We start from the raw sequence: 8,202 nt of genomic DNA on the forward strand, positions 1-8,202 counted from the left end.
CCTCTCTTCCTCTCCCTCAATCTCTCCTCCCTCCCTGAATCTCTCCTCCCCCTCCTTCAAACTCTCCTCCCTCTCCCTAAATCTCTCTCCCTCTCCCTCAATCTGCTCCCATTCTCTCAATCACTCCTCCCGCTCCCTCAATCTCTCCTGCCTGTCCCTCAATCTTTCCTCCCAATCCCTCAATCTCTCCTCCCTCTCCCTCAATCTCTCTTCCTCTCCCTCATTCTCTCCTCCCTCGCCCTCAATCTGTGCTTCATCTCCCTCCAGCTCACTTCCTTGCTCTCAATCACTCCGCAATTTCTCTTAATCTGCTCTCGATCTGCTCCCATTCTCTCAATTTCTCCTCCCACTCCCTCTATCTCTACGCCCTTTCCCTCAATGTCTCTTCCACTCCCCAATCTCTCCACTATCCCTCAATATCTCCTCCCAATCCCTCAACTTCTCCTCCCTCTCCCTCAATCTCTCCCCCCTTCAATCTCTCCTCCCTATCTCTCAGCGTCTCCTCCCACTCTCTCATTCTCTCCTCCCTCCCCCTCAATCACTCCTCCCACTCCCTCAATCTCTCCTGCCTTTCCCACAATTACTCCTCACGCTCCCTCACCCATTACTTCCTCTCCCTCAATCTCTCCTCCCTCCCTCAATCTCTCCTCCCTGACTCTCAATCTTTCCTCTCTTTCCCTCAATCTCTCCTCCCTCTCCCTCAAACTATCCTCCCACCCTCAATCTCTCCTCCCATTCTCTCAATCTCTCTTCCCTCTCCCTCAATCACTCCTCCCTTTCCCTCAATTATTCCTCCCTCTCCCACAATCTCTCTTCCTCTCCCCCAATCTCTCCTCCCCCTCAAGCTCTCCTCCCACTCCCTCAATCTCTCCTGCCTTTCCCACAATCTTTCCTCCCTTTCCCTCAATCTCTCCTCCCTCTCCCTCAATCTATCCTCCCTCCCTCAATCTCTCCTCCCATTGTCTCAATCTCTCCTCCCACTCCCTCAATCTCACCTCCCTGTCCCTCAATCTCTCCTCCACTCCATCAATCTCTCTTCCATTTCCCTCAATCTCTCCTCCCTGACCCTCAATCTTTCCTCCCTTTCCCTCAATCTCTCCTCCCTCTCCCTCAATCTCTCTCCCTCTCCCTCATCTCTCCTCCTTTTCTCTCAATCCCTCTTCGCTCTGGCTTAATCTCTCCTCCCTTTCTCTCAACCATTACTTCCTCTCCCTCAACCTCTCCTCCTCCTCAATGTCTCCTCCCTTTCCCTCAATCTCTCCTCACTCCCTTAATCGCTCTTCCTCTCCCTAAATCTCTCCTCCCTCTCCCTCAATCTCTACTCCCTCTCCTTCAATCACTCCTCCCTCTCCTTCAATATTTGTTTCTTTCCCTCAATCTCTCTTCCTCCCCCTCAATCTCTCCGCCCACTCTCTCAATCTCTCTTCCTCTCCCTCAAACTCTCCTCCCTTGCCCTCAATCTGTCCTCCCTCTCCCTGAATCACTCCTCCCTCTCCCTCAATTGATCCTCCCTCCCTCAATCTTTTATCCCTTTCCCTCTATCTCTCCTCCTTTTCTCTCAATCTCTCCTCCCATTCCCTCAATCTCTCCTCCCTGTCCCTCAATGTTTCCTCCCGTTCCCTCAAACTCTCCTCCCTCTCCCTCAATCTCTCCTCCCTTTCCCTCAATCTCTCCTCCCTCCCTCAATCTCACCTCCCTGTCCCTCAATCTGTCCTCTTCTCCATCAATCTCTCTTCCTTTTCCCTCAATCTCTCCTCCCTGACCCTCAATCGTTCCTCCCTTTCCCTCAATCTCTCCTCCCTCTCCCTCACTCTATCCTCCCCCCTCAATCTCTCCTCCCTCTCCCTCAATCATTCCTCACTCTCTCACAATCTCTCTTCCTCTCCCCCAATCTCTCCCCCCTCAATCTCTCCTCCCACTCCCTCAATCTCTCCTGCCTTTCCCACAATCTCTCCTCCCTCCCTCAATCTTTGTTTCCTCTCCCTCAATCTCTCCTCCCTTTCCCTCAATCTCTCCTCCCTCCCACAATCTGTGTTTCCTCTCCCTCAATCATTCTTCCTCTCTCTCAATCTCTCCGCCCTTTCCCTTAATCTCCTCCTATTCACTCAGTCTCTCCTCCCTTTCTCTCAATCTCTCCTCCATCTCCCACAATCTCTCCTCTCTCCCTCAATCTCTCCTCCCTCCCCCAGTCTCTCCCCCCTTCCTCTCAATTTCTCCTCCCACTCCATCAATCTCTACTCCCTTTCCCTCAATCTCTCTTCCCCTCCCCAATCTCTCCTCACCCTCAATTTCTTCTCCCACTCCCTCAATCTCTCCTCACTTTCCCTCAATCACTCCTCACGCTCCCTGAACCACTACTTACTCTCCCTCAACCTCTCTTCCTCTCCCTCAATCTCTCCTCCCTGTCCCTCAATCATTCCTTCCTTTCCTTCAAACTCTCCTCCCTCTCCCTCAAACTCTCTCAATCTCTCCTCCCATTCTCTCAATCTCTCCTCCCCCTCCCTCAATCTCTCCTCCCTGTCCCTCAATCTTTCCTCCCATTCCCTCAATCTCTCCTCCCTCTCCCTCAATCTCTCCTCCTCTCCCTCAGTCTCTCCTCACTCTCTCTCAACCTCTCTTCCTCTCCCTCAATCTCTCCTCCTTCTCCCTCAATCTCTCCTAACCCCCTTAATCGCTCTTCCTCTCCCTCAATCTCTCCTCCCTCTACCTCAATCTCTACTCCCTCTCCCTCAATTACTCCTCCCTCTCCCTCAATATTTGTTCCTTTCCCTCAATCTCTCTTCCTCTGCCTCAATCACTCCTCCCTCTCCCTCAATCTATCCTCCCTCCCTCAATCTCTTATCCCTTTCCGTCTATCTCTCCTCCATTTCTCTCAATCTCTCCTCCCATTCCCTCAATCTCTCCTCCCTGTCCCTCAATCGTTCCTCCCTTTCCCTCAAACTCTCCTCCCTCTCCCTCAATCTCTCTCCCTCTCCCTCAATCTCTCCTCCCTTTCTCTCAATCTCTCCTCCCACTCCCTCAATCTCTCCTCCCTGTCCCTCAATCTTTCCTCCCTCTCCCTCAATCTCTCTTCATCTCCCTCAATCTCTCCTCCCTCGCTCTCAATCTGTGCTTCCTCTCCCTCAATCATTCTTCCTCTCTCTAAATCTCTCTGCCCTTTCCCTTAATCTCCTCCTATTCACTCAGTCTCTCCTCCCATTCCCTCAATCTCTCCTCCCTGTCCCTCAATCGTTCCTCCCTTTCCCTCAAACTCTCCTCCCTCTCCCTCAATCTCTCTCCCTCTCCCTCAATCTCCCCTCCCTCCCTCAATCTCTCCCCCCTTTCTCTCAATTTCTCCTCCCACTCCCTCAATCTCTGCTCCCTTTCCCTCAATCTCTCTTCCTCTCCCCCAATCTCTCCTCCCCCTCAATTTCTTCTCCCACTCCCTCAATCTCGCCACACTTTCCCTCAATCAATCCTCACGCTCGCTCAACCACTACGTACTCTCCCTCAACCTCTCTTCCTCTCCCTCAATCTCTCCTCCCTCTCCCTCAATCTCTCCTCCCTCCCTGAATCTCCCCTGCCACTCCCTCAAACTCTCCTCCCACTGAGCTGAGCTGAAAGACCTGAGCTCTCAGGCTGGAATGGTGCAGTGTGGAAAGAACTGAGCTCACAGACTGGAATGGTGTATTGTGGAAAGACCTGAGCTCTCAGACTGGAATGGTGTAGTGTGGAAAGACCTGAGCTCTAAGACTGGAATGGTGTAGTGTGGAAAGACCTGAGCTCTCAGACTGGAATGGTGTAGTGTGGAGAGACCTGAGCTCTCACACTGGAATGGTGTAGTGCGGAAAGAACTGAGCTCTCAGACTGGAATGGTGTAGTGTGGAAAGACCTAAGCTCTCAGACTGGAATGGTGTAGTTTGAAAAGACCTGAGCTCTCACACTGGAATGGTGTAGTGTGGAAAGACCTGAGCTCTCAGACTGGAATGGTGTAACATGGAAAGACCTGATCTCTCAGACTGGAATGGTGTAACATGGAAAGACCTGAGATCTCAGACTGGAATGGTGTAGTGTGGAAAGACCTGAGCTCTCAGACTGGAATGGCGCAGTGTGGAAAGACCCGGGCTCACAGACTGGAATGGTGAAGTGTGGAAAGGCCTGAGCTCTCACACTGCAATGGTGTTGTGTGGAAAGACCTGAGCTCTCACACTGGAATGGCGTAGTGTGCAAATTTCTGAGCTCTCAGATGGGAATGGTGTAGTGTGGAAAGACCTGAGCTCTCAGACTGGAATGGTGTAGTGTGGAAAGACCTGAGCTCTCACACTGGAATGGTGTAGTGTGGAAAGACCTGAGCTCACAGACTGGAATGGTGTAGTGTGGAAAGACCTGAGCTCTCAGACTGGAATGGTGCAGTGTGGAAAGACCTGAGCTCTCAGACTGGAATGGTGCAGTGTGGAAAGACCTGAGCTCTCAGACTGGAATGGTGCAGTGTGGAAAGACCTGAGCTCTCACACTGGAATGATGTAGTGTGGAAAGACCTGAGCTCTCAGACTGGAATGGTGTAGTGTGGAAAGTCCTGAGCTCTCAGACTGGAATGGTGTAGTGTGGAAAGACCTGAGCTCTCACACTGGAATGGTGTATTGTGGGAAGTCCTGAGCTCTCAGACTGGAATGGTGTAGTGTGGAAAGACCTGAGCTCTCACACTGGAATGGTGTAGTGTGGAAAGACCTGAGCTCTCAGACTGGAATGGTGTAGTGTGGAAAGACCTGAGCTCTCACACTGGAATGGCGTAGTGTGGAAGGACCTGAGCTCACAGATGGGAATGGTGTAGTGTGGAAAGACCTGAGCTCACAGACTGGAATGGCGCAGTGTGGAATGACCTGAGCTCTCACACTGGAATGGTGTTGTGTGGAAAGACCTGAGCTCTCAGACTGGAATGGTGTAGTGTGGAAAGACCTGAGCTCTCAGACGGGAATGGTGTAGTGTGGAAAGACCTGAGCTCTCAGACTGCAATGGTGTAGTGTGGAAGGACCTGAGCTCTCATACTGGAATGGCGCAGTGGGGAAAGACCTGAGCTCTCATACTGGAATGGCGCAGTGGGGAAAGACCTGAGCTCTCAGACAGGAATGGCGTAACATGGAAAGACCTGAGCTCTCAGACTGGAATGGTGTAACATGGAAAGACCTGAGCTCTCAGGCTGGAATGGTGTATTGTGGGAAGTCCTGAGCTCTCAGACTGGAATTTCGTAGTGTGGGAACACCTGAGCTCTCACATTGGAATGGCGTAGTGTGGAAAGACCTGAGCTCTCAGACTGGAATGGTGTAGTGTGGAAAGACCTGAGCTCACAGACTGGAATGGTGTAGTGTGGAAAGACCTGAGCTCTCATAGTGGAGTGGTGTAGTGTGGAAAGACCTGAGCTCTGAGACTGGAATGGTGTCGTGTGGAAAGGCCTGAGCTCTCACACTGGAGTGGTGTAGTGTGGAAAGACCTGAGCTCTCAGACTGGAATGGTGTAGTGTGGAAAGACCCGAGCTCTCACACTGGAATGGTGTAGTGTGGAAAGACCTGAGCTCTGAGACTGGAATGGTATAGTGTGGAAAGACCCGAGCTCTCACACTAGAATGGTGTAGTGTGGAAAGACCTGAGCTCTGAGACTGGCATGGTGTAGTGTGGAAAGACCCGAGCTCTCACACTGGAATGGTGCAGTGTGGAAAGACCTGAGCTCTGAGACTGGAATGGTGCAGTGTCGAAAGACCTGAGCTCTGAGACTGGAATGGTGTTGTGTGGAAAGACCTGAGCTCTCAGACTGGAATGGCGTAATGTGGAAAGACCTGAGCTCTCAGACTGGAATGGCGTAATGTGGAAAGACCTGAGCTCTCAGACTGGAATGGTGTAGTTTGGAAAGACCTGAGCTCTCAGACTGGAATGGTGTAGTGTGGTAAGACCTGAGCTCTCAGACTGGAATGGTGTAGTGTGGGAGGACGTGAGCTCTCACACTGGAATGGTGCAGTGTGGAAAGACGTGAGCTCTCAGACTGGAATCGTGTAGTGTGGAAAGACCTGAGCACTCAGACTGGAATGGTGTAGTGTGGAAAGACCTGAGCTCTCAGACTGGAATGGTGTTTTGTGGAAAGACCTGAGCTCTCACACTGGAATGGTGTAGTGTGGGAAGTCCTGAGCTCTCAGACTGGAATGGCGTAGTGTGGAAAGACCTGAGCTCTCACACTGGAATGGTGTTGTGTGGAAAGACCTGAGCTCTCTGACTGGATTGGTGTAGTGTGGAAAGACCTGAGCTCTCACACTGGAATGGCGTAGTGTGGAAAGACCTGAGCTCACAGACGGGAATGGTGTAGTGTGGGAAGTCCTGAGCTCTGAGACTGGAATGGCGTGCTGTGGAATGACCTGAGCTCTCACACTGGAATGGTGTTGTGTGGAAAGTCCTGAGCTCTCAGACTGGAATGGTGCAGTGTGGAAAGACCTGAGCTCTCACACTGGAATGGCGTAGTGTGGATATGGGGTGGACAAATGTAAAAAGTCACACAACACCAGGTTATAGTCCAACAGCTTTATTTGAAATCACAAGCTTTCGGAGCGCTGCTCCTTCTTCAGGTGAAGTGGAGAAATGCATAAAGACACAGCTTATATAGTCAGAGAATCATGGCAGATGTTTACAGGTAACCTTTCCAACTGCCATTAATCACACCTCGGCAGAGAGATAATCACAGCAGTCAAAGGTGTGAATGGTGTCCAAACAGGTCAGTCAGGGAAACATTACATCAAAGAACAATGAGGTGGGGTCACAAGGGGTCAAATATTGCAGATGCTGGGGTCTGTATGAAAAACAAAAAAACAGACAAAAAACATTTTTTTTTTTTTTTTTTTGGCTGGAAATCACAGCAGGCCCGGCCGCATCCGTGTAGAGAGAACAAGCCAATGTCGACTCGAGTCTGGATGACCCTGCATCAGGTGGGGTTACATGTAGCGTGACATGAACCCAAGATCTCTGTTGAGGCCGTCCTCATGGGTGCGGAACTTGGCTATCATTTTCTGCTCGACGATTTTGCGTTGTCGTGTGTCTCGAAGGCCACCTTGGAGAATGCTTACCCGAAGATCGGAGGCTGAATGTCCTTGACTGCTGAAGTGTTCCCCGACTGGGAGGGAACACTCCTGCCTGGTGATTGTTGCGCGGTGTCCGTTCATCCGTTGTCGCAGTGTCTGCATGGTCTCGCCGATGTACCATGCTCCGGGGCATCCTTTCCTGCAACGTATGAGGTAGACAACGTTGGCCGAGTCACATGAGTATGTACCATGTACCTGGTGGGTGGTGTCCTCACGTGTGATGATGGTATCTGTGTTGATGATCTGGCATGTCTTGCAGAGGTTGCTGTGGCAGGGTTGTGTGGTGTCGTGGTCGCTGTTCTCCTGAAAGCTGGGTAATTTGCTGCGAATGATGGTCTGTTTGAGGTTAGGCGGCTGTTTGAAAGCGAGTAGTGGAGGCGTGGGGATGGCCTTAGCGAGGTGTTTGTCGTCATCGATGACATGTTGAAGGCTGCGAAGAACATGGCGTAGTTTCTCTGCTCCGGGGAAGTACTGGACGACGAAGGGTACTCTGTTGGTTGTGTCCCGTGTTTGTCTTCTGAGGAGGTCTATGCGATTTTTCGCTGTGGCCCGTCGGAACTGTCGATCGACGAGTCGAGCGTCATATCCCGTTCTTACAAGGGCGTCTTTCAGTGTCTGTAGGTGTCCATCGCGTTCCTCCTCGTCTGAGCAGATCCTGTGTATTCGCAGGGCTTGTCCATAGGGGATGGCTTCTTTAACGTAGCTAGGGTGGAAGCTGGAGAAGTGAAGCATCGTGAGGTTGTCCGTGGGCTTGCGGTAGAGTGAAGTGCTGAGGTGTCCGTCTTTGATGGAGATTCGTGTGTCCAGGAATGAGATTGATTCTGAGGAGTAGTCCATGGTGAGTTTGATGGTGGGATGGAACTTGTTGATGTTATCGTGTAGTCTTTTCAGTGATTCTTCGCCATGGGTCCATAGGAAGAAAATGTCGTCGATGTATCTGGTGTATAGCGTTGGTTGGAGATCCTGTGCAGCGAAGAAGTCTTGCTCGAACTTGTGCATGAAGATGTTTGCGTATTGGGTTGCGAATTTGGTCCCCATGGCTGTTCCGTGTGTTTGGGTAAAGAACTGGTTGTCGAAGGTGAAGACATTGTGGTCAAGGGTGAAGC

This window comes from Somniosus microcephalus, chromosome 3 (genome assembly GCF_052327205.1).
Source record: "Somniosus microcephalus isolate GS21.2 chromosome 3, FLI_Smic_1.0, whole genome shotgun sequence".
In the NCBI taxonomy this organism is placed as follows: Eukaryota; Metazoa; Chordata; class Chondrichthyes; order Squaliformes; family Somniosidae; genus Somniosus; species Somniosus microcephalus.